Below are 23,182 nucleotides of genomic sequence, written 5' to 3' on the forward strand. Positions count from 1 at the left end.
TGCAATATTTTGAATTCTTTCACTTACTAACAGAGACTAATTACATGCCTTGTGGGGCCATATCATCATACTCTACCCCTTTGGTATATGGAAAATTGGAATCTTTACAACAGCTGTTAGTTCAAGACATATTCCAGCCCCAGTCATGAACCTGTGGTTAGAAGGGGTAGTGTCACTCTATTGCTACTGACATATTTAACACTTGTCACACCTACACCTCAAGGTGCTTTCCCAAAGTGTAAGATCATTGTCCCCATTTTTACATATGAGCATGCCAAAGCATCTAGTGAGAAATGGCATGCTAAAAGTCAAACATGGCATGCAAAATGGGAATGGAAGTCAGATCTCCTAACACCCAGTCCTTTGACCTTTCATCCCCAGTGATGCCTTATCCCTTATTTATTTATTTGCAGGCAGTGCATCTAATTAGAGCTGTGAAAACATTTTTGGTGAACCTTATATCTAGGTAATAAACACCAAACCTAGCCCTGGTTCCCAGAGTTCTGAGCAGACTGACTGATGCGTAGACACGCTGATGGCTGATGCACAAGAAGTACTTATCCAGAGTTCATTTTTGATAGAACTCATTGGTTTCAACCTGAAATGAAGCAAAATGTAGTTATTTTGGCCAAGTTCCATTTTGAGATTTTGGATTTGTCTGAATGTGGCACATGGGGGCTGGCAAACCACCCAAAGTGGGCCCTGCTTAATCTTGACAACACTAGCCTTGGGCTTCTATGAAGGAGAGGTGCTCTGATTATGGACTTCCATGCCCCGGTGGCTATTTTGAGTTGAGACTTAATTTGTTTTCTGGGTCTTAACTGAGAGCTGACCTGGCTGGAGGGCTAGGCCATCAAAGCTGCAAACCATTATGGAACCAGGACACAAGGGGGTACTAGAGAGCAAGAGTCCCTGCAGTGCCACATCCTGACCTGAGGGGTGTTTCACTGGTACCTATGTTTCCTGCTCTTAGTTATCCTCAAACTATTTAACACTGGCTCTGTCTTCCTTGTAATGTAGAGGATGGGGGAAATGCAATTATCTGACTCCTCTGCACCAAGGCTGTCTTCCCTTTGGGGCGTCTGCCTGTAATCATGTAGAGTGAGCATGGATAGAGCCATCTCAAACTATGATAAACATATATTTACATTAACTACTAAATATCTCTGTGCTTTATATTGTTTCAAGTTTTATTATATATCCTTACAAGATACCCTGCTAAGATTTTTTTAACAAGAGTTATGAAAACTTAACCTCACTGTCCTGTTAAAAATGGGGTTTCCTTTCAGAGATGGGCTTATTGCTCTCCAGGCTTGACACGTGCGCATCATGGATAGAATTCAGCCTGGGAGTAATTGAGCATGGCGTTCACTTTATACCTGGGTGGAATTTTAGACTTGCACTTGTTTGTATTGCAGTGTTATCAACATCAACAATATCAGAATAACTGCTCTGTAGTACAGTAGAGCCTAGAGGCTCCATAGCGTGAGGCACTGGATACAAACACATATGTGGTAAGAGACAATCCCTGCCCTGAACATCCTACGGTGTAACTAGACAAGACAGGTGAAGGATGGGGCAAAGGAGGTACAGTTAATCTTTGTACCTTGGTTACTTGCCCACGTACTCACAGGTAATGAGTAATAGAGTGGAGAACTGAACTCAATCTTCTGAGACCCCAAATTCCACAAAAATAGTGTGTGCCTACCAGTCATGGAAAGATCAGCTCCAACAATTATAAGATGTTAGAAAAACAGCAACACAACAATCTGATTCACTTCAAGTCCTTGGGCTTGTTTTTCCTATGGGTTACTGACACTAGAGAGCAGTTGCTCAAAGCCTAGGACTCGGCAGAAATATGTTCTTTCACTCTCCCAGTAGTTCATGCCTATTATTTATAAACAGATGCCTGATCTGCAAAGGAGAAAATCAATTGCACTATATATCCAGTGGAAGACAAAAAGCTTTAGAGACTCGTCGATACACTTTAAGCATTACCTCATGGCTGTGGGTTGCTGTATGAGTATGGATGAGAAGTATTTTGTTGCTCTGTATGCTAGTTTCTAGGCTGTCTGTCCCAGAGTGTGTGGACCTTTACAAACATTGTCACTTCAAGAATGAGTAAAAGGGAGATTTCTGAGATACCAGGTTGGTTTGATTTTGTTTTTTTAATTTCTAAATAATGGTGGTGGTTTTTTAAAGTTTCTTGCTTTAAAATTTAATTACAAAAATGAAAGTTTCTTTAGATAAGGATCAGCGGCAACAAAGTATCAGGTGTTATATGTACTTTAAACAAACAGAATATTAGTGATGCTATTCTATTTGGTCTGAGAGCACTAGAATGTAAATAACTAAATCTCAGTGTTACTGCTTTGATTAATTAGCAACTTCGTTTAAAAAAGTAGGCATTTTAAGGAAATGGTTGCTCTGAACAGTACACTAGTATACGTAAATTATTGTTGAAAACTGATACTTACGTTGTGATTGCATTGTAAGTGTAATGATATGTTTACCGACAGTGTATTTTTCAGCCACTGAATGTGTCTGTGCTGTACAGAATTCCAAACAGGGTGTGGTCCCTGGTTTTATTAAAAAAAGACAGACAGACAGACAGACAAAACTGGGAGTCAAACTGTGTGGAAGCCTGTTTGTATGTCTAGTCTGCTTTTCTTTATTAAAATTTGCACATCTAAAATGTGGATTAAAACCTCTTTCTTTCCATGACTGCAATATTATATCATTCTTTGTATGAATAACTGTAGCATCTCAGATACCAGTGCATGACAAGTTTGGATAAATAATGACCATTTAATGGTGATTGCTATTTATAGAACCAACTCTTGGGGTCCTTATTTAGTTTCACTCAGAAAAAACTTCTGTTGTAATCAGCGGAAAGTTTGCCTGTGTCATGACCACTGCCATACTACCTAGTCACAACAGGACAGTGTAACCATATTGAACCCAATTCTCCCCTTTGAGCCTTAAAAGGGGTGGAATGAGAAGGCAGATTTGAAGCTGGAGTCACTGCTGTCTTGCTATGTTGAGAGCAAGACTGGTGCTGGAGCAGATCTAGGCAGGGGATCTGAAGGCCAAGGATCTGCATACTGCAGGAATTTGCATCAATGGGTCTGTGGCATTGCTACATGGGACACCCAGCTTCCCCCCATGACTAGATGGCTGCTGTAGTATTGAGATTCTATGAAGAGGAATTTCTGCTGCTTCCAGCATCATTAACTTATGATTAACTTATGATGCTAAATGAATTGCCCCACTGAGAAACATCATTAGGGATAGGATAGATGCTTGCTTGACTCTTCCTCTTTGCCTTCTCCTGGACATGCACTGCCCACCCTTCCTTTTCATGCCTTTTTGCTCCCCCTCTGAGTTTAATGCTACTACTGATGTTGGAAGGGCAGTGGTTCAGGAGCTTCAGATTGCCCTCCTATTCCAAATGATTGGGGGAAGGGGAGTAGAAGCCAGCCTGGTGTGTGTGTTTGTGTAACTTAGTATTTAGTATCTTTCTTCTCCCACAAAACTCCCCTTACCCTGAGAGCCTCCTCCAAGATTCAGCTGCCCTCTGCAGTGCACATGTGATTCAGGGCTGGGAAGTTCTTAAAGAATGAATATTTGTAAGGATTTTTAAAAGAAGTTTATTAACAGCATCAGAAGGATCCATATGAGGTTTAGAAAATGTATCTGAAGTGTTTCTCATAATTGCTTTGTGGACATCTTTTGTTTAATGTATAATAGTATCATTTCTTTTAGGAAAATTAAAATGAGAAATTAAGGGTTTGGAGAGAACTTTCAAAAGCCTCTAAGTCAGCAGTTCTCAAACTGTAGGTTGGGACCCCAATGTGAGTCGCAACCCCATTTTAATGGGGTCATCAGGGCTGGCATTAGACTGCTGGGGCCTGGAGCTGAAGCCAAATCCTGAGGATTTTCCGCCCAGGTCACAGGGTCCCTTCCTGGGGCTGAAGACCTTGAGCTTCAGCTTTGCCCCAGGGCAGTGGGGCTTGGGCAGGCTCAGGCTTCAGTCCCCCCCTCCTGGAGTTGTGTAGTGATTTTTTTTGTTGTCAGAAGGTGATCACGGTGCAATGAAGTTTGAGAACCCCTGCTCTAAGTCCCATTTTCAGAAGTGACTTAGATACTTAGGGACTTGAGTGCTATCGAATTTCAAAGAGTTAGGCTTATAAGTCCCTAAGTCACCTTTGAAAATGCACCATAGAGTAACATTTTCAAAAGACCTTTGGTTCCCTTTTCAAAGATGGCTAAGTTGTATTGGCCTCCTAAGTTATGTAGGTGCTTTTGTAACTAGAACTCAAGTCACTTTGGCACTTTTGAAAATATTATCTTTTCAGAACTGCTGTAAATAGAATGGAGGAAGTAAGGATAAGAGAGAATGTTGACTTGTAGTGTCAGCCTACAAAATATTTTTGTTTCCTTAATTTAGGCTTGCTTTTTTCAAAGAAGGCTCAGGGAGTGAGACACACACATCTCACTCAAATTCAGCAGCAGCTGGGCACCTAACTCCTTTAGGCACCTTTGAAAATTCTGCCCAAAATATCTTAATGGACAAAGAAATGATTGTGGGGGTGGGTGGAACCAACCTAAAAGCTAAATTCTCCTCCTATCCCAAACAAGTACATGAACTATGTAAGCTTATGCCAAGTCCAAACATATCTCTATTAAGTTGGTTTGCCAACTTTTGTATGGTGTCTTATTAATGGATGTGCACAGTTTAATGGGAACAGTTTGTTTAGATCTCTTCATAGCATTAAGGAAAGGCGAGGGAGCCATAACTTATTGTCTGTGCAATACATTTAAATATTGATTTTTTTTAAGAGAAATGAGCACTTGAGTAACTGACAGGCTTAATAGGTATTATTAAATATTGGCATTTCAAAGGCGCCATGAGGGTGCTTTTAAGAGCCTGTGGAATTTTATAAAGTAGGCTTCAGAAACTGCACTGTGTGCTGTGAGGTATTTTGGTATGGGTTCACAGAGCTGCTGTGACTGTTGCTTTCAAGAAATGTAACCTTTATTTAGAGTGTTGTAAACTGAGGGATTGTTGGGGAAGTAGGATGTCTATAGCAGATAAAGGAGTGGAATCTAGCCCTGCTGTCTTCCTGAAAGCATCTGTTAGGACCGAGTTTGGCATAGTTTAGTTATGAACCCAAAACTCCCGTAAGATATATACATACACCTCTACCCCCATATAACGCTGTCCTTGGAAGTCAAAAAATCTTACCGCGTTATATCGAACTTGCTTTGATCTGCCGGAGTGTGCAGCCTCACCCCTCAACCCCCGAGCGCCGTTTTACCATGTTATATCCGAATTCGTGTTATATTGGGTCGTGTTATATAGGAGTAGAGCTGTATATCAAATTTGACACTTTTTTCAAATAAGTTTGGCCAAGCATGGCTAAGCTCCCTCCTCCTCACATATCTGTCCTTTCCTGCTTCTTGTGCCAGGTACTATGTTCATGGTTTAGTGTGTGTTTGGCCTGCTGCCTTTTTCCATCCCTTCCTCAGTCTTAAAGGGACAGCCAAGGGGTCAACAACTCCGTGCTGACCTTTTGGAAGTGGTATTAGGAGAAGCCTGCTTCCACCCACTGCCATTCTTTGGTATCTTCTGGTGAATGCAGCCTGCCTTCCCACCCCACTGTTTCTGCAGAATCATAGAATATCAGGGTTGGAAGGGACCTCAGGAGGTCATCTAGTCCAACCCCCTGCTCAAAGCAGGACCAATCCCCAACTAAATCATCCCAGCCAGGGCTTTGTCAAGCCTGACCTTAAAAATCTCTAAGGAAGGAGATTCCACCACCTCCCTAGGTAACCCCATTCCAGGGCTCCACCACCTTCCTAGCAAAAAAGTTTTTCCTAATATCCAACCTAGACCCCCCACCACTGCAACTTGAGATCATTACTCCTTGTTCTGTCATCTGGTACCACTGAGAACAGTCTAGATCCATCCTCTTTGGAACCTCCTTTCAGGTAGTTGAAAGCAGCTATCAAATCCCCCCCTCATTCTTTTCTTCTGTAGACTAAACAAAATCAGTTCCCTCAGTCATCGTCCTCCTTTTTGCATACACTGAGCCTTCAGTGAGGAGATACACCCCATAGGATAGAATATTAGGTTACAGAAAGTATGGAAATTAGCAAAAACATGCTCACTTTGCAGAACCTTCCCATAGAATGCATGTATTTTTAATTTGGAATTAAATTGAATGTTGGCCTAATGTATGTCCTTTAGCCATACAATACCTCTTGGAATGTATCTGTAAGATACAGTATATGTCAGACCTGGGTAATTTAGAGAACTAGTTAGTCTGAAAGAGCTTTAACTTAATTATGGTAGTACAGAATAATTAGCAGAAAACTAGGGTCCAATTTAATCTAAAGAATGGCTGTTCTGAGGCTTTACCTCACCTATAGGCTTTCAAGGCTTTTAGTATCCTGACAAGCAATCTGTCAAGGGAGGAATGTTGAGTGCACTTGTTTTTTTTTTTTTGTTTTTTTTTTTAAACTTCAATTCCTTCATTACAGCAGCTCAAGTGACTCCACTGGAACTGTGGCATTTATCACAGACAAAATCAGGTTGGAAGAAAGCATAAAGGTACCAAACTAAAAAGGGATCTATATTCATCCTTAGAAGAAAAACGTTCTCACTTTGCAAACTGGGGGTTCATTCTGCTCTTTCACATAAGGTAAGAGTTTTCCTAAGGGAATTTCCAGCTGGGTTTACAACATATATGGCATAACTATACTTGTACATAGGTTTATATATAGTATAACTATACTTCAGCGTTTCCTAGAAAAAGAAATAAATATTTTGTGTCAAGCTGTGTGATTTGGAGTTGCTAAAGGGAAGAACTCTTTCCCCCTCCCCCATGTAAATAAATACTGATTAGGAAGAAATTTGCATAAAGACTGGGCATATGCTATGGGCCCAATCCTGGGAGGTGCTGAGCATCCTTAGCTAATAGTGACAGCAGTAGAAATTACTGTCCTCATCACCTTACAGGATGATTGTATGTATTAATCATGATGACAGGAATGATAGCATGGGTAGGAGAACTAGAGAGTGTCAAATATTAGCTGCTAAGTAGCAATTAGAGAAGCAAATGTTATTTTTGATACAAAAGTCATGTAATATTTTATTTCAACATGCACACTGCAACCATTAATTTATGTAAGGTTTAGGACTTTTCCAATGGGCATGCCTATTGAAAATATGAAAGTCTTTCTTTAAAAAGCAAGGGTTAATATAGAAAGAATTGAATGCACACAAGTAGCACAGCATAGCTTTCACTCACATTGACATTCTGAAAATAAATGCTTTTGGTTTCATTACTCTACAGGATCTGTTTGCTCTTCAGCACACATAAATTACTTTGATCTCTTGCTCAATGGGCATTCTTTTTCAAATGCCTTTGTAAGTAAATAGGACAGTAAATATTGTGGCAAGATTAAACAATGCGAGGACATTGTCTCCTTGAAAAGGTAAAATTAGAAAGTGATCCTTGTAGTTTATGTATCAAACACAAATGTTTTGGATATATAGTGATCGATAAAGGATTTTTTTTTAAATCCTCTTATATAATCTAAAATTCTCCTTTTAAAAAGGGATTGTCTGAACCAGACCAAATTGCTCTATATCTATCATATGTCAATGCCATTGGGTCTCTGGATTTGGCATGACACTCAACTGCCTGGAAAGGCAGGAAAGTAGTACAGGTGACAGCTCAGGTTTTGAAGCATTCTCCTGTGACAATAATGTGTTCCAGTGCAGCTCTTGGTACAGGTTGTGGAGACTGGGCTCCAGTGCTTAACTTTCCTGTCATGGTTAATTTTCATTGGGGCTACTTATGTGAGCAAAATTCAGCGCAGAGCAGGGTATGTCCTGACCAGGAAGGGAAACTTATAAGAGCAGCAAGAACTTCATAGAACTCTGTCCACTGGACTGTAATAGTAAGGAAAGCCAGCACAGGTGGCCACTGAGTCCTAAAATAATTAAATACAACACCAGTGAAATACACACAGGTCCAAACCATGGAACCATTAAGCCTGGTGACTGTCAGTTTGAGGTGATGAATTGGAATGTGCATCCCATTCTTCAACATATTAAATATCTGAATAAACCCTCCACCAAAACTCCACATCAGCAGTCCAAACCCCTGGGCCTGTAATGAGCTCTGTGTGGGCACAGTTGGGCCTAAGACTAGGTCAAAAGGTAGCAACAAATTCCTTCCTGTTTTGAATGTAAACTAAAGTAGACATTTCTTAAATGAATACCTTTGTTGAATCAAGGTCCTGCTTTCCACAGCTCTGTGCCTTTAACAGATCTGTATATAACGAGATTTTGCAGTTCTTCAAAAAATACTTGATGTGGCTGGCAGAGAACATTATTTATTTAAAACCAGCTCTTCTCTTATCCGGTCACTTTCGTGTAGTAACTTAACTTTTGATTCTTTAGAAACTGATTTTAATAAGCTTCCCCACACTCCCCAAGTTGTCAAATATTCATATTAAAGGGATTGCCTGTTTATCTGGACATGTCCTGGGGCATTGAAGCTGGATTAAAAAAAATCTATTTTAAGAGTGATGGTAGTAGTCTTGCAGATCTCCTGGAAAAATCAAATTCACAAAGAAGAGGACTTTGCTCTGGTTAATTAACCAAAGTTATTTTGTCAAGATTTTAAGCTGATTGCTAGAGCATTTAATTTGCCAGCATCTAAAGAATGACCAGATCTGCATATGGCAAGAAATCACTGAGGTAATAAGAGCAAGACCTTCTTAATGTCCTTGTAAATAACAAGAAAAATGCTAAAGATTTGCCTGTGAGCCAATGCAAAAGATAAAATTGGTGTAATGTGCTGACCTGATCATCTTCTGCCCAGTAACCTTGCAGTAAAGTTTTAATTCAGATGGAGCTTTTTTGTAGACCTACCAGAAACCAATGTGAATAATGAACTGTCTTTTGTTGAACGAAACAAGGAATACCCTGGGATTTTATGTATTTACAATGGTGGGAAATGGATCTATGCTTAGACTATCTCTCTCTCTCTCACTGTGTGTGTGTGTGTGTGTGTGTGTGTGTGTGTGTGTGTGTGTGTGTGTGTGTGTGTGTGTGTGGAGAGAGAGAGAGAGAGAAAGTGAGTGAGTGAGTAAAATTTGTTGTGAGCGTCTAGGTTTTCTTGATAAGACATAGATACTTTTAAAAATCTGAATAATAAATATTTTGTAACATACAATCTTTTGGAGACCCTATGTCCTCCTTCATTTGACCAAAATGTCTTCAACTATTAATCTCTGAAGACCTAATAAACAGAAATCTTGTAACGAATAAATCAACAAAGCAAGCCAGAACTCCTGGTCTTGGCAGGAACAAGCAGATTTTCAACAGTTGATTTAAAATGTTTTGAACGTTGTGTGTGTTTGCACTCTAAAACATATTTTAAAAAGAAGTTAAGGTTGCAAAGTCAAGCACAAATAAATTAGGAAAACAGGCCTGCGTTGTTTAGTTTCCTTGAGTGTATGATTAGAGCCAATTGGGAATTTTTTGATGAAATGTTTTTTTGTTGAAAAATGCCAGTTCATATGATTTTTGATGAAACTCTCATGGAAATATTCTCAAGTCAAGATGGAAGTATGTGCATGAACATGAGCCCCCTCTTTTTTCACGGCCCCCATGGGATTTGAACTTAGCTCTCTTACCTCTGAGGTGAATGTCCTAATGACAGAGGTAGGTATCTCTCCCAATTTTTTTTCACAAAAAAACAGAAGGTCTAAGTTTTGTCCTGATGCAGAACTGGAAAAATGTTTGAAATCTCAAAAGTTATTGGATTCTAGTTTTCTCAAAAGTTTTTGCCGGACAGGAAAACTGCTGCCCACCCAAGTCTAATGAAGATAGCTTTTAATTACTTGATCTCATGCTATTTTTTTTCTCTTTGACGACTGCCTCATTCCATACATTGGTCTGATAATGCTCAGGGAACAAATCATGGTTGTGTAGTTAATCAAATCAGTTGCTGTCTGTAAGTCCCCTGTCTATTTGCTGTGGAATTTGGAAGGCATGTAGATAGGTACTGAGGCAGGGGATTGCAGGAGGAGAAGAATGGACTTGAGTAAGGTACCTGAATCGCACACAAGAGATACCATGACATTCTGATCAGAAATTAAATAAAATAGCACTGTACAAAAACATTGATTACAGAAAGTAATTGTAAATAAGGAATCATCATATTAGGAGAGTGTTTCTACCAGGGTCCTGTATGGCTCTATTCTTGGCCCAGTGTTGTTCGATATATTTATCAATGTTCTGGAAGAAAAAATAAACTGTAACACCATTGCTGGTTAAATCTGTGGATGAAGTGGTAAATAATGATGGGAGCACAGCAGTTATATAGCCCAATCTAGATCGTTTGGTAAAGTAGGCTAATCTGAACAATATGGGTTTTAATGCAGCCACATATAAATTCATACATTGAGTACAAAGAATATTGGTCATACTTACAAGATGGAGAACTGTCTTGGAAATCAATGAACTGAAAAGGATTTAGGGCTCACGTTAGAGTGAGTTGGATTGAACATGAGCTCCCATTGTGATGCTGTAGCTAAGAAGGCAAATGTAATCCGAAGATGTATAAGCAGGGGAATGTCCAGTAGGAGTAGAAAAGTGGTATTAACTCTATTTACAGCATTAGTGAAACCATTACTAGAAAGTTGTGTCCACTTCTGGTGTTCTTACTTCTAAAAGCATGTTGAAAAATTGGAGGGGGTCAGAAAAGAGCTACAAGCATGATTCAAAGTCTGGAAACACGCCATGTAGTGAGAGAATAAAGACATTTGATTTATTTAGTTTATCCAAAAGAAGGTTAAGAGGTGACTTGATCATATTTTTCAAGAAGAGGTTTCTTAGAGTAGATTGGTTTTTAACCTAGCCAAAAAAGGTATAGAAGGATCCAGTGGTTGGAAACTGAAACTAGACAAATTCAAACTAGAATTAAGGTGCACATTTTTAACAGTAAAGGTAATTTTCTATTGAAACAACTTATCTAAGGACATGGTGAATTTTATGTCATTTGCTGTCTTTAAATCAAGACTTCAACATAGGGGGACTGGAGCCTGGACTAGATGACTTCTCGGGGTCCCCTCCAGTCCTGTGATTCTATATCTTTCAAGAAGATATGTTATAGCTCAAAGAGAGGGTGTGGGCTTGAGGGTGCTTGTGAAGTTCTGTGGCCTATGTTATGCACAAGGTCAGACTAAATGGTCATAATGATCCCTGCTGGCCAAAATATGACAATCCCATTTCCTGAAACCATTCTGAAAATTTATTGGTTTTCCACATCATTCCAAGGTTTTAACATTTGTTTTCATTTGGCATTGTTTTGCCTTTTTCTTTCAGTTCTCCCATCTTCAGTATTGCCAATACCAAGCATTAAAAAGTCATGAATCAGGCGACAAAATAATCTCAAGTTAAAAAAGAAAAGCATTATTTTCTATTGCCTTCTGATTTTTTTTCTCATTTAGAGTGAAGCTGCCCGCCCCTAATTAGTATGTGATCATTTAGGTTCAAAATTCAACCTTAAATACACACAAACATGCAGACGTCCCTATTCATAGCCTAGAGTGGACTCTGCTTTGCCCTGTCCTATCCCCCTAGTGGAGGGGAATTGCTCTTCTATTCTTCTGTATCCCTTTCCCCATATAAACGGGATAGATAACTGCCACACTCGCATTCTGTCTCAATGCTCCCTCTATATTTCCAACCTTTTTCTCCTCAAATCTTCTACATATCATATTTTCAAAGGCATTCAGATATAGTACAGTGATGAGCGTGGTATCATGACATATATAATGTAGAATAGAATTCTCCTCTCAGTCCATCTCCTGCTTCCTGCATTGCTATGACTCCTCAGTGCTGTTCTGTTTCCTGACACATACCCCCTCCCTGCTGCCTTCACTCCTAGCATCTCCACATTCTCCTGGCCTGTGCCAGACCTTCATATGGTGAATAAGGTGCCACCAACTTCCCGAAGAGCAACCTGGCTCCAACCTCATTGGAAACAATGGGAAGTGGAGGCCGTCTTTGCTAGGCGCAGCCTGATTTTTACCTACAATGGTTGAAGGGACTTGATGACTATCTTGCTGAGGGCTGCCTCTGGCTTCAGTCCCATTGACAGTAATGGGAGATGGTGGTCATTTTGAATAAGGGAAGAGGGGAATTAAATTGAAGGTAGAAATTAGAAAACTATGAGAACTGATTATTTTGTTTTTGGAAACTTTGGTTCCTAAGACTAGGCAATATTGAAACTGTAAAAGTCGGGTAATACATATATTTTACATACATATCACAGGAATGCTATGAGGATTAATCAATCTATATACAGTACTTTGAATGTACAAAATGTTGTAAGAAAACGCTAAGTAATCTGAAAAATCAGTCCTGAGATTTAAGTTGGGTGCCCACTCAGTGAGAAACTCAACATTTTATTGAGAATTTTTGCAAATGTTGGACTTAATCTATTTGTATCCCAGTATAATAGTTACACTGTTGTGAAGATCGTGTGAGGCAGCCAAATACAACAGTGATGAGTGCAACTGAGTATTCCATGAAGAAAATAATAAATCATTGTCAAAGCTTATTTTGAACATCACATTGGTCATATATATGTAAAAGCTCTGTCCTTCTCCCAATTATATTAACCCCTCCCCTTAATTAATTGTTAAAGTTGCAAAGGGAAGCACGCAAAGGATAGGAAATGCCAGAGCTAAGGTTGCCTTGCCTCCATGTATACACCTATCGAATCTTTGCACACAGGCTTTAATCGATGATCACATTGTATTTTTTTCCACAGCACCCTGCCTCATTCAGTGCACAAAATGGATGGTGCTCACTGAATGGGTAACTATTCACATTTTCTTTCAGACTAGAAATAAGGTGCACATCATTCACTGTGTGACACTAGGCCTTAGTTAGTGGATACCATCCAAATTCTGATCTGAGTACAGAGTAGGTCATATGACTTGTATTTCTTACTCTTACTGTTAGTCACCCCTCTACGGTGACTAAATGACTAAACGAGTAAATGTGCTGGATTTATCATACATCTGATAGGTGACCTGGTTTAGCATTAGGAGTACACGTAATCCATTACACCAGGATAGTATGAGATCCAGGGTGGCAGAGGATTTCTAATTTGCTAACAATTTCCTTTTAGCAATGACTCGAGCTTTCTGGAGGTTAGTTTTTACATAGACTAGATAGCTATTCCTTTTAAATTATCCATATGATCTACTTTTAAAAAAAAATCAGTGGGTCTCATGGTAAGTTCATGTCTGTTCTGTTCTATCTCTGAGTTCATTACAAGGTATTGGACTAGTCCCACTTCGATGCTATTGCAGGGAATTGTGCACAAGTAGGAGCCAAAGTTTACATTTGTATTGGAGCATAGGATTCAGAATCTTTCTTTTTTTTATACCTGTCATGCAAATCTTTGCTTCTCTGTTTGTGTTATGGAGTCAGATACCTTGGGCTCCAAATCTTAGGCTAAATCCTGCAACTTGACTTCAGTGGTTTTAGAGGCATAGGTTTACAGGAAGATTACACAAAATTTAATGAAGAAATGTTCTGAATTTTTAATTTATTTAAGGAAAAGTTTTGCAACCCAAACATTGCAGACTTGTGCTAATGCCTAAAAATGGTCAGTTTCTTTTTGTTTATAGTCAATCTGTTTTCATTTTCAAACTGAAGTATGATAAATGAATACACAGTGAATGGTGAAATGTATTTTTGCTTTTAAATTTGCATTAAGTATCTAAAGTGATCATCAAGCTGTAAGGCAACATTATTTTTAATATCTGAGTTTTAAACTGTTTTAACATGTATGTGTATCTTATTAAAGCTGCTTCGCAATTTTCCCCAGCCTGTAATGATGGAATCCATTTTTACAATTGTCCTGTAGCTTTAGCTGAAGAAGATATTTTAATGCTGAGATTTATCATATTTTGGTATACTCTGATTGGTTATAAATATTCTTGATCTTCTGCATTTTACCCAGCACTCCAGGAGCAGTTGAGAGATGCATTTGTGATTATAAAATAATAATAATTAAAAAAAATCCTGAGGGAAAGTCTGTATCTTCATCAATACAAGGTCAGAAATCTCCTTCCCTCTTCAGAATGGGAGGCCCTTACAAATTAGCTGCTGATTTTGAAAGGTATTGAGCACTTGCAGCTGCCATTGACTTCCAGTGGAGTTCTGAGTGGTCAGCACTTTGGTAAAACAGGCTCTTCTGTCTCAGTGCTGCAGGCTGTTAATCACATTGCTGTAAGGTACTGAATGCCCTCAATTCCCATTGACTTAAGTGGGAGCTGCCCAGAAGACTGTGGGATTGAGTTGTCATTAAATGGAGAAATCTTTCCCTATCTTTTCCACCTCCATCCTAACACATGGGGGATACATTAAGTCCTTCCTTCACTGGCTTTCCTACCAGTTTACACCAGTGCTTGAGAGAGCCCTAAATCTCACATGGAGACACTGAACTTTTCAGTCAGCAAGCAGGCCCCCAAATATGCCCTATTGACGGGCTTGGATCCTCCTTCCCTATGGAAAGATTAATTTCTCCGTCTCAAAACCATGTCAGTACTGGGAGACTGTGGTCCCTGCTGTCCTGACCAATGCTTTTAACCAGCCGCCTTCCATTCAGAAGTTGAACTGGAAGTGCTGTGTGCAGATACAGCAGAACCCCATTTATCCAGTCTAACTAGGACCAGGGGCCAGATCAGATGATCAAAAATTCAGATAATGGAAAAGTGCAAGGCTGTAGCGCCACCTAGTGGCCACATGAGACCAACCACTTCAGGACCTTTGTGTGCTGGTTGTTACATTAAGAGAGAGCCTGATAATGGAGGGTAGGATAAATGGAGTTCTACTGTATTCCATTTTAAGCTCTTAGGGGCCTGATTCTGCTCTCACTGAAGTCAAGGGGAAAATCATACCCTATGTGCTGAGGGGATATTACACTTGACCCCAGGCCCTTAGAATAGTTGTTATAAGCAAGTCTCCAAAGCAGATATATTTACATTTATATCTGTTTATTTGTTAAACCTGGGCAGCCTCAAAGTATTTTGGACTGTGTTGGGGTTCTCCTGGAAAGAAAGTGGTAGTCTTTATGTATAAGCCATTAGAATCTTTAAATATCTGCTAAATTCAGGTCTTCTCCCATTATCATTACTTTACACACTAAATGTCTCCCAACGGAGCTCTTTTTGGACATACTGGGACTGTTTCTCTCTTGTCCTGGACTTTGTGTCATCATATTCCCTTCTATAGGTGTGGATGATTTTTGGAAATCAGACCTTTGGCCTCCTTGCCACATACTCCTCTTCCTAAGATAAAAGTAATTTAAAATATTAAAAATCACGTATGTCGCTAGAAAATCTTGTGTTTTTCCTCGTCAATAGCGGTTACATTTGGAAGCTGGTGAAGTAGTTCAAATAAAAATAGGTCTAGCCTGTGATGTGGATATTGCCACATTTATTCACTTATCAACTGCCTTCTCTAATTGCAGAATAACACTTCGGGTCATTTATCATACAGCGCTGTGCAACATCAGTCTATGGACTTTTTCTGAACTCTTTAGACTTGTGACTTTTCTTTGAACTCCTGCCTTTCAGTGCCATTGACCGTGTTGTTCATTGATAACCGGTGTGCCATTTATCACTCTCAAGCTTACAAATATTGTTGGGGAAAAGCCTTGAAGTGCAATTATTCATAGTATAGACGCTTTGTATTTGGACTTCCCAGTTTCCATATAGTGTAACTGTTAGGGAGAGATTAGTTACAAAGCTGTAATTCTGTTGAGTACTGTGATACTGTATCATAAACTGTATAGTGATACTCAAGAGGTTTGCGATTGTTATAGCATCTACAATCCATCTCTGTCAATATCCATTTTATAATAGCTTTTCTTGTAAGCTAGATGTAAAATATTGGTTTTTCTATAGGTTATTAAACTATTTGTTGTATTAATCCTTTCAATGCCACAGCAGCTGTTAACCAGTGCCAGACAGAAGCCAGATGATACAAACAGACATAACTGTGCATTCTAAAATGCTATAAAGAAATCTTAAATTCTGATCGGTAACTAGATCTTGGAACATCAGAATAAATCAGAACTGCTTTTGCTTATAAAATTGTATTGTAAATAATTATCCACTGTAAAAAGTAATGTAGGCCCATTAGAATGCAGGAGTTTCTGATGATGATTGCATGTTTTAATCCAGTCAAAGCTCAGTGTGTAATTAAAAATCAGACCAAACCTAGCCTTTTTCTCTCCTGCATCATCTTCTCCCTTGTGTTCTTTCTGCTCAGGGTTTTATTTATTTAATTTTGTTTTGGTTAATAATGTACAATATTATAATTTCAGTAACTTTTGTCTGTCTTGAAGACAATGGCTTTAGCCTTCCCGGTTTACTGCTGCTGCTTTTCTCTTCTTTTCATTCTCCCTCACCACCCAGCTGTTCTTCATTTCTTATTCCTTCCTCTGTTCTCTCCTTCATGTCTCACTTTTCTATCTAATCTCCCGTCCTCTCATGGAATATGTTCATAAGTTTACATACAAAATCAAAAGATGTAAAGTATTTTTCATTCAGCAGTTTATTAGAGGAGCAAAGGTTATGCCTGTCTCAGAAATTCCTTCTTCATCTGGCTGCATGGAAGAATCCAGTGGTGCTTCAGGCTCTAATGGCCCTTTTTGGCCAAAGAATATTTGTTCTTTTAGATCAATTTGTAACGTGGAATCACTTTAAAACTCCATTTGAAGTATGAAATAATTTCTCTGTTCCAGCTAAGATCTCTTTTTCAACACTTCTTCCCTCCCCTCCCCCCCCCCCCCCGCCAAAAAAAAAGCATAGTGGAAGAATTTAGAACAGGGAAGAGTTTAGAGAGTTGAAAACCCCTAACCAAGTGTAATGGGATTGAATTGTCTAGTTTCTTTGTCATTAGTAGAGTTGGTCAAAAATCAGAATTTCATGACACAGGACACTTCTATATTTGTGTTTGTCTGAATTGAGATGAAAAATAAAAAATGTTTAATTTTTTTTCAGAACCTAAAGTTCAGAAAATATTTGATTCAGAAATGTTGAAATATTTTGATCAAAACAAAATATTTTGACATTCTCAAATCATTTTTTTTTCTTTTGTTGAACCAAATCAAAATGTTTAGTTTTGGCTTTCTTTGACATTGAACTATGTCTGCCTGATGTGCCGTGGTCCCTTATGGGACTGTTCGTGCAGGTGCCTCATGCTCCCTTATAGTCTGGCTAAAGAATTCTGGAATTCCCATGATACACCATGGTAGTTCAACCAGAGTAAAGACCATGAGACATCATGGGAGATGGCTCAAACTCCCTGCCTGCACTACATCCTAGGTGCAACTGAAATCCAAGTAAGTAATAGTAGTTTTATGTGAGCTACTAAAGTATTTTCCCCAGTTTACAGATGAAGAAATTCAGGTGAAAAGGTTGAGAGACTTGCTAATGTTCCAACAAGTCTTTGACAGACCTCCTGAGAACTAATCCTATGCTTTAATCATAAAGAAAAATATTTTGATCTGAGAATGTCAAAATATTTCATTTTGTTCAAAATGTCTCATAGACTCATAGACTCCAGGACTGGAAGGGCCTCGAGAGGTCATCGAGTCCAGTCCCCTGCCCTCATGGCAGGACCAAATATTGTCTAGACCATCCCTAATAGACATTTATCTAACCTACTCTTAAATATCTCCAGAGATGGAGATTCCACAACTTCCCTAGGCAATCTATTCCAGTGTTTAACTACCCTGACAGTTAGGAACTTTTTCCTAATGTCCAACCTAAATCTCCCTTGCTGCAGTTTAAGCCCATTGCTTCTTGTTCTATCATTGGAGGCTAAGGTGAATAAGTTTTCTCCCTCCTCCTGATGACACCCTTTTAGATACCTGAAAACTGCTATCATGTCCCCTCTCAGTCTTCTCTTTTCCAAACTAAACAAACCCAGTTCCTTCAGCCTTCCTTCATAGGTCATGTTCTCAAGACCTTTAATCATTCTTGTTGCTCTTCTCTGGACTCTCTCCAATTTCTCCACATCTTTCTTGAAATGCGGTGCCCAGAACTGGACACAATACTCCAGCTGAGGCCTGACCAGCGCAGAGTAAAGCAGAAGAATGACTTCTCGTGTCTTGTTTACAACACACCTGTTAATGCATCCCAGAATCACTGTTTGCTTTTTTTGCAACAGTATCACACTGTTGTTGACTCATATTAAGCTTGTGGTCTACTATGACCCCTAGATCTCTTTCTGCCATACTCCTTCCTAGACAGTCTCTTCCCATTCTGTATGTGTGAAACTGATTGTTCCTTCCTAAGTGGAGCACTTTGCATTTATCTTTATTGAACTTCATCCTGTTTACCTCAGACCATTTCTCCAATTTGTCCAGATCATTTTGAATTTTGACCCTGTCCTCCAAAGCAGTTGCAATCCCTCCCAGTTTGGTATCGTCCGCAAACTTAATAAGCGTACTTTCTATGCCAACATCTAAATCGTTGATGAAGATATTGAACAGAGCCGGTCCCAAAACAGACCCCTGCGGAACCCCACTTGTTATACCTTTCCAGCAGGATTGGGAACCATTAACAACTACTCTCTGAGTACCGTTATCCAGCCAGTTATGCACCCACCTTATAGTAGCCCCATCTAAATTGTACTTTCCTAGTTTATCTATAAGAAGATCATGCGAGACCGTATCAAATGCCTTACTAAAGTCTAGGTATATCACATCCACCGCTTCTCCCTTATCCACAAGGCTCGTTATCCTATCAAAGAATGCTATCAGATTAGTTTGACACGATTTGTTCTTTACAAATGCATGCTGGCTATTCCCTATCACCTTACCACCTTCCAAGTGTTTGCAGATGATTTCTTTAATTACCTGCTCCATTATCTTCCCTGGCACAGAAGTTAAACTAACTGGTCTGTAGTTTCCTGGGTTGTTTTTATTTCCCTTTTTATAGATGGGCACTATATTTGCCCCCTTCCAGTCTTCTGGAGTCTCCCCCGTCTCCCATGATTTCCCAAAGATAATAGCTAGAGGCTCAGATACCTCTTCTATTAACTCCTTGAGTATTCTAGGATGCATTTCATCAGGCCCTGGTGACTTGCAGGCATCTAACTTTTCTAAGTGATTTTTTACTTGCTCTTTTCTTATTTTATCTTCTAAACCTACCCTCTTCCCGTAAGCATTCACTATATTAGACATTCCTTCAGACTTCTCAGTGAAGACCGGAACAAAGAAGTCATTAAGCATCTCTGCCATTTCCAAGTCTCCCGTTACTGTTTCCCCCTCCTTACTGAGCAGTGGGCCTACCCTGTCCTTGGTCTTCCTCTTGCTTCTAATGTATTGATAAAAGTCTTCTTGTTTCCCTTTATTCCCATAGCTAGTTTGAGTTCATTTTGTGCCTTTGCCTTTCTAATCTTGCCTCTGCATTCCTGTGTTATTTGCCTATATTCATCCTTTGTAATCTGACCTAGTTTCCATTTTTTATATGACGCCTTTTTATTTTGTAGGTCACGCAAGATCTGATGGTTAAGCCAAGGTGGTCTTTTGTCACATTTTCTATCTTTCCTAACCATTGGAATAGCTTGCTTTTGGGCCCTTAATAGTGTCCCTTTGAAAAACTGCCAACTCTCCTCAGTTGTTTTTCCCCTCAGTCTTGATTCCCATGGGACCTTACCTATCAGCTCTCTGAGCTTACCAAAATCCGCCTTCCTGAAATCCATTCTCTATTTTGCTGTACTCCCTTCTACCCTTCCTTAGAATTGCAAACTCTATGATTTCATGATCACTTTCACCCAAGCTTCCTTCTACTTTCAAATTCTCAACAATTTCCTCCCTATTTGTTAAAATCAAGTCTAGAACAGCTTCCCCCCAGTAGCTTTTTCAACTTTCTGAAATAAAAAGTTGTCTGCAATGCAGTCCAGGAACGTATTGGATAGTCTGTGCCCTGCGGTGTTATTTTCCCAACATATATCTGGATAGTTGAAGTCCCCCATCACCACCAAATCTTGGGCTTTGGATGATTTTGTTAGTAGTTTGAAAAAAGCCTCATCCACCTCTTGCACCTGATTAGGTGGCCTGTAGTAGACTCCCAGCACAACATCACCCGTGTTTTTTACCCCTTTTAGCCTAACCCAGAGACTCTCAACACTCCTGTCTCCTATGTCCATCTCCACCTCAGTCCAAGTGTGTACATTTTTAATATATAAGGCAACACGTCCTCCCTTTTTCCCCTGTCTATCCTTCCTGAGCAAACTAGTACCCATCCACACCAACATTCCAGTCGTGTGTATTATCCCACCAAGTTTCAGTAATGCCAACAATGTCATAGTTGTATTTATTTATTAGCACTTCCAGTTCTTCCTGCTTATTACCCATACTTCTTGCATTTGTATATAGGCATCTAAGATACTGGTTTGATCTTGCCTCCCAGCTTTGCCCTGACCCTCCTTCCTCACTGCCATTATAGCCCGTGCTCCCTCCTGTTTCCAACCCATCTCCCAGGTCTTGTTCCCCACTTACCTGTGGGGTTTGCTCACCTGTCCCCGTCGAACCTAGTTTAAAGCCCTCCTTACTAGGTTAGCCAGTCTGTGCGCAAATAAGGCCTTTCCCCTCTTCGAAAGGTGAACACCATCTGTGCCTAGCAGTCCTTCCTCGAATAGCATCCTGTGGTCGAGGAAGCCAAAGCTCTCCTGGCGACACCATCTTCGCAGCCAGGCATTCACCTCCACGATGCATCTATCTCTGCCCAGACCCCTACCTTCAACAGGAAGAATCGAAGAGAATACCACCTGTGCTCCAAACTCCTTAACCCGTACTCCCAGAGCCCTGTAGTCACTCTTGATCTGCTCAGTGTCACACCTCGCAGTATCATTTGTGCCCACATGGATGAGTAGCATGGGGTAGTAGTCAGAAGGCTGGATAATCCTCGACAATGCCTCTGTAACATCTCGGATACGGGCTCCTGGCAGGCAGCATACCTCCTGGGATGAACGGTCAGGGCGACAGATGGGTGTCTCCGTCCCCCTCAGCAGAGTGTCTCCAACCACCACTACCCTACGTTTCTTATCAGTGGTGGCAGCAGACCTCCCAGCCTTAGGGGTACGAAATGTCACAGCATTTCTGAATCAAGAATGTTCTGAATCTTTCTGTTCTAGTTGTTGTTTTAAGTAGGGCCTGTGTAACCTATTGACATCTTAAAATTTCCCAGAATTTAGCAGAAAGAAAGAAGAATAGGTGACAGAGTATAATCTAAATGCCAAAATAATATGGTAACTATGTTTAGATACAGTGAAAGGCCCCGATTGTGCACTCCATTACAAGCATCCAGATCCCAGTGCAGAGCCCAAATAAAGTCAGTAAGACTCTGTGTGGTTTGTGGGAACCATCTGTATGCATCATTTTGCAGGACTGTGGCCTAAATAGGTTGAATTTATTGACTGCAACATTCAGTCAAAGGAAAGATTACGTTGACTCTTGTAGTGATCACCATTAAAAAAGACAGCAAGTGTGTAGAGGGTAGCACATGTGTATACAAGTTTTCACACTTATCTCGTATCCAAAGAATAAAGAAATATTGCAATATTTCACTGTAACAATTGGCAAGGTATGAACTCATCTGAGTTACTATAGAAATTATAAATATTTAATTTGGACAGACCTAGTCATTAGAAAATGCTGTAGCATTTATTTGACCTTAATCTAATAGACAATATGAAATATAGGCATCAATTATACACAGAGTCCAACTTATGTGTAGGAGTCCATTCATGTGGCAGATTGGGGGTCACATACACCTCTATCCCTATATAATGCGACCTGATATAATACAAATTCGGATATAACGCGATAAAGCAGCACTCCAGGGGGGAGGGGCTACGCACTCCAGTGGATCAAAACAAGTTTGATATAACACGGTTTCACCTATAACGAGGTAAAAAATTTTTGGCTCCTGAGGTCAGTGTTATAGAGGTGTACTGTATATATCCTCCATTACTGGCCAATGATATAGTAGCTGCTGATGTTCAAAGGGTTAAAAATGTGATCCTGAGATTCTGTCGTCGTCATTCACAGAGAAACAGATATGGTAGCACAGTATGTCTTTATATTCTAAATTACTACTTAAATGAGAAAATGCAAATATCTGTGTGTGTTATGAAGGCATAAAATGAATGATGTGAACCACTGATCACTAGATCTGTTGGCTTCTTAAATCTGATGTAGTTTAAACAGCTTTTCATAAAGAGTCTGAACCTCCACATATATTAAAATAACACAATGGAAGTCCCAAAATAGGAAGTATAACTTAATCTCAGAGATTATGAGAGAAGATTATTCTGGCTAATTATAGGATGACTGGTTGGTGGTTATGCAATTCTTGAGATGTCCTCACTGACTCTGTTTGGAAACTCTTCTTGATTTGGATATTTCTTTACGTTGTGATCAGTGCATACAGCAGTTTCTTTTCGTCTTATTATACACATTATTGCACAATAAATTGAGACAAATCCTTCACTGCCTGGGTTTAATAAATTAATTGGTTCCTTTTTTGTAATCATGAATGATGCAGAGAGATGACAATTTCTTCTTTTTTTCAGGGAAAGTGATATGATGGTCTGTCATGAAAAAAAATGCCATTTTTTTCTCTGAGACGGGGCTGGGTTTTTGTTTGTAGGCATTTACATTATCCAATAAGGGTTTTATTTTGTTGTGTAAAAGGCTCTCTACTTGAGGGCTGATTTCACAACTCACTGCCTCTGTAATAACAAATTATCCTCTATCTCAAAACTGTGGATGAGTGTTTTTGAAGCTCCCAGCTTGACATGAAATTTTTTTTCCTTAGAAACTCGGGATGCACTTTAAAATGTGCACTTTTTAAAAATGGTCACAGCATAGTATGACTATAATAAAATGTTCTTGAGGAAGACTAATCTCCATACACATTTTATTCTTTTTAGGGGTTTAGCATTCACTTCTTTTTTGTTCCTGAGAATGTAAATCCTGTGGAATTCTCCTCTGGAGTCTGCAGAAGGAAAAATTAGGACAATTAAGTCACTTGTCTTTTTAGCTAATTTTTTTCT

General features: G+C 39.5%; 1 long non-coding RNA gene across 1 annotated transcript in view; it reads left to right on the plus strand.

Annotated features, from left to right (window-relative positions):
• Positions 1 to 1,993: 1,993 nt before the first annotated feature.
• LOC127055753 (uncharacterized) overlaps positions 1,994 to 23,182 on the plus strand; it is a 78,595-nt gene continuing 57,406 nt past the window's right edge. Inside the window, exons 1-2 of the long non-coding RNA XR_007775606.1 lie at positions 1,994 to 2,148; positions 6,547 to 6,707. This is a non-coding gene — a long non-coding RNA (uncharacterized LOC127055753). The remainder of the gene's footprint in view (positions 2,149 to 6,546; positions 6,708 to 23,182) is intronic.

This window comes from Gopherus flavomarginatus, chromosome 1 (assembly GCF_025201925.1).
Source record: "Gopherus flavomarginatus isolate rGopFla2 chromosome 1, rGopFla2.mat.asm, whole genome shotgun sequence".
In the NCBI taxonomy this organism is placed as follows: Eukaryota; Metazoa; Chordata; order Testudines; family Testudinidae; genus Gopherus; species Gopherus flavomarginatus.